The sequence below is a fragment of the Ursus arctos genome, unplaced genomic scaffold (genome assembly GCF_023065955.2).
Source record: "Ursus arctos isolate Adak ecotype North America unplaced genomic scaffold, UrsArc2.0 scaffold_3, whole genome shotgun sequence".
In the NCBI taxonomy this organism is placed as follows: Eukaryota; Metazoa; Chordata; class Mammalia; order Carnivora; family Ursidae; genus Ursus; species Ursus arctos.
Window position 1 is genome coordinate 76,375,911 of NW_026622985.1, and position 4,247 is coordinate 76,380,157.

General features: G+C 39.3%; 1 non-coding gene across 1 annotated transcript; it reads left to right on the forward strand.

Annotated features, from left to right (window-relative positions):
* The first annotated feature begins 900 nt into the window (after nt 1-900).
* Nucleotides 901-1,007, forward strand: LOC113267548 (U6 spliceosomal RNA). The gene has a single exon (XR_003320842.1). It is a non-coding gene; the product is annotated as a U6 spliceosomal RNA (small nuclear RNA).
* Nucleotides 1,008-4,247: the final 3,240 nt, after the last annotated feature.

Here is a 4,247-nt window from a genome sequence, read left to right on the forward strand (position 1 = left end):
TTCTGGCACAGCAATTTTATTTTAAGAAATGTTCTAATTTCAAAGGCATCCTTTTAGAAGTCAGCAAATTATGAGAATGAATACAGAGAAATTGCAGCAAAGAACAGTGATGAAATCTTCCTCCATCCCCATCCCCCATCCCCTATCCTCCATCCCCATCCCCCTATCTTCTAATCCCATCCCCTATCCTCCATCCCCCATCTCCACCCCCTACCCCCATCCCCTAGCAGCTATAGAGAAAACATTTGCTAGTAAACACTTAGAAATAATTGTGAGTCCAACTCAAAACCTTGAGATTACCATTTACTCAGCGTCTAAGTGTTTGCACAACCAAAAACAATGTGTTAATGAGAACAGGATGAGTTTGGAGAGATTGTCTAAGGCCTTAATTTTTAAAACTTGGGGGAGGTGTAGTCTTCCATCACTTTATAATAGACACACTAGAGCAGAGAGGTTAAGAGCAAGGGCTGTGGGGTCAGGCTGGCCAACGGGTACCTCTTTCACCCACGGTTTACTGGTTATGAAAACATGGTTAATTATACCTTTCCAAATCTAGTCTTAAGTTTTATAATCTTTAATAACTCAATCAATTTGGGTTTGAATCCTTGCTTAGTTGTTTCATTTTCAACCAGAAAATTAGGAAAATATAGCAATGATCACCTTGGTTCCAATAATCTGGCTCTGAGTGTACAACCAAAGAGTATTTTATTGAGGAATATCATAGTCACCTTCCATGCCTCAATATCTTGATATGGAACATTATGGACAAGGCTTTATTTTGATAATAATAATCAAATGGTTCTTGCTTATCACAGTTTCCATAGTTTTTTCTTCTTTCAGAGTCACAGTTTCTATAATTTTTTTCTTCTTTATGTAAGTAAGTGTTTAAAATGTGAATAAGTAGTCACTTTGGCACACATATACTAAAATTAGAACATAACAGAGAAAATTAGCGTGGTACCTTCTCAATGATGGCATGAAAATTGACAAAGACTTTCATATTTTTTTGAAAGAGTTCTGGATATGGATAGTGGTGATGGTTGCACAACAATATAAATGTACTTAATACTACTGACTGTTCATTTAAAAATGGTTAAAATAGGGGCACCTGAATGGCACAGTCAGTTAAGCAACCAACTCTTGATTTTGGCTCAGATCATGATCTTGGGGTTGTGAGATCAAGCATGGAGCCTGCTTGAGAGTCTCTCTTCTCTCTCTCCCTTTCCCTCTGCCCCTCCCCCACCTCTGTCCCTCTCTTAAAAAAATGGTAGATTTTATGTTATATATATTTTACTACAATACAAAAATCAGAAAAATATGTATTAATACTGCTTTATTAAGAGGACCCTGAGATCTTAAAACCCTGGTTCTTTGTCAACAATTTTACATATTTGAATGGTCATAGAATAGCTAAATTGCTGGTCCACTGTTACTTAGCAAAGCAGAGACAAACAGCATTAAAATTCTGTATATTAGAATTTGAAGAAACTAACCAGAGCAAGCTGTTTTTTGTTTATACATTTATGCTTATTTCATAACAGCTCAGAAGAATAACTATTTGTAGAATCACCTGTTACACCACTAAATTTTCCACTATGTTTTTTTAATACTTGTAGAGATACATGCAGAACAGGACATAGTAATCAAAGCAAAATTATGTTTCAGCTTGATGCCCAAACAGCAATTTAAAACATTTTAAATGTTTTTATGTTATTTATTTTTCTGCACAGAATTGTCTCGCAAGCTTTCCTAAGGATTAAAATTACTAGTTTAAACAACTTGTGTATGAACATGAAGCATGAAAATAAATTTACACCAAGTGAGTAATCACAGGCCCCACTGCAGTTTCCATTTTCCATGATCTAACATTTCATCAAGCAACAAATATGGCGATGGATGATTCTGAAGAAAGTACAATTGCTTTCCTCTTTTTTTCTTGCCGTCTGAAGATAATGGCTTCTTGTTTTCAATATCAAATTGGTCTCTACCGGCATCTACACCCTTAAATTCTGCCTTTCCTCCTGTTGCAGTGGAAGAATTGTTCCTGTTTGCAACCACAGTCTCATTTCTCTTCTTCCCTTTGTGGCTAAAACTAGTGGACATAGTCATTTCAACTTCCTTGCCTCTTACTATCTGCTCAACCTGCTTCAGTCAATTTACTAGCACCTCCCTCTTGCTTTGCACAGTGGCCAGCTCTCAAACTTCATCTCTCTCAACTCTCCAGCAGTGTTTGAGTTATCATTTCCTTACTGACTTGTTTTTGTTTTTGACACTCTACCATGCTAATTTTCCTGCTTCTTCAGTTGCCTCCCCTCCTCTGTCTCTTCTGCTTCCTCCTTCTCTTCTTCTTGATTTCTACATGCTAGAGTGCCCGGGATGCAGGCCAGGCTCCATTTTTTCCTCTATCAATACTCTTCCATATGGCCCTAGCTAGTCCCTGCATGTAAATAGCATCTCTCTACTAATGACTACCCAAAGCATATATCTAGCCCTGCTCTCCTCCTGAACCCCAGGCTCATGTATCCAACAGCCCACTCATCATCCCCAGAGAGTGTCTATTAAGCATCTGCTCTCCCCGCCCAGAGCCTTCCCTCTCCAGTCTGTTCCACCTGACTTAGCTGTTAAGTCCAAAAACCCAGAAGTTATCTTTGAATTTCTCTCCCTCTCCCCTACAATAAATCTATCTGCAAGTCTTGTCAATTTGTATATCTCAAAACATTTCCTAAATCCAGTCACTTTTGCTGGCTTTCCTGCTACCATCCTTGTGTGTTATCCACACTTAACCTCAGCTAGCCCACCAGTCAACTTGCTTCCATTCCTGCCCTCTTACACTTCCTTCTCCACAGAGCAACCAGGCAGAGCTTTTAAAAAACTGAATCAGATTATGTCATTTCATTCAAAAGCTTCCAGGGTGGGACGCCTGGGTGGCTCAGTCAGTTAAGTGTCAGACTCTTGGTTTCAACTCAGGTCATGGTCTCAGGATTGAGCCCCATGTCGGGCTCTGTGCTGGGTGTGGGGCCTGCTTAATATTGTCTTTTCCCTCTCCTCTGTCCCTCCCCCCTTCTCTCACACCCTCTCTAGGAAAAAACAAAACCAAAAAAAAGCTTCCAAGGTGTAGGCATCAAACTTAGAATAAAATCCAAACTGCTTATCTCTTCCCCGTCTGTCTCTGGCCACCCTTCAGATCTTATCGCCTACCATCCCCTTCTCCCATGTCCCACAGCTCTCAGCCAAATCGCCCTCATTATTCCCCAAACATACCAATGTGTTTCCCTCCAACGGGCTATTTACTGATGCACACTATGTTTTTGATAATTATTTACTGGACAAACTATTTTAAGCTGGGCTTTTTCCTTCTCCACTCTCACTATATTGTTTCTGTTAGTTTGTACCACTTCCTGTACCCACTTTTACACCCACTCTGCATTATGCCCACAGAAGAAAACACTATCAGTATTATTTCAGGGTTACTCACTGTGGATAATTCAGTGTTTCTTTTTCAAGTGAGAAATCTAACAGAAGGAGTGGTGTCTTGATTTAAGGAAGCCTGGGAACGTGTCTTTAAGAAAAGTTATACAAGATGATTAAGTTTTCCAGATCTAATATATAACATTGTGGCTGTGGCTAACGACACTGTATTGTACACTTAACCATTTGCTAAGAGGCTAAATCTCATGTTAAGTGTTCTCACCACAACAGAAAAACTTCCACTATCAGCTATGTTAGATAAGCTTGCTGAGATCAAGCATATCTAGAGCTCAGGCTTCTGTCGGAGGCCTGCTACTTCTGTAGCTGAGCTGAGTAGAGCCAGCATCTAATAATTTGCATTTGTACCAACATTACATCCATCTTTTTACCAGGAAGATTCAAGATCTGATCAGCTCTCACCACTGTTTCCCACCCTTCCCCCTGCCACCGCTATATATCTTCCTGAAATTGAGTAAGGCTAAAACCTAGAGACCTATCTTCATTTTCTCTACCATCCTTCTGTAATCCAGTGTTCTTTAATAAACCCTCTTTCTTCCAAAATACAAAGAACTTCATATACTCATCCCACAAATAATAACTAAATTCTTTCTTGCATCCAGGCATTATCTTGTCTCTGGTGATATAAAACGGATAGCAAGGGATTGACCTGTGCCTGTATTACTGCAATTCCTTTAAGTTCCTTGAGAGAAAATTGCCATATAAATGTAAATATCTTATAATTTTTAACTTGTGTTTCCCAAGGTTCCATCTCAACTCCC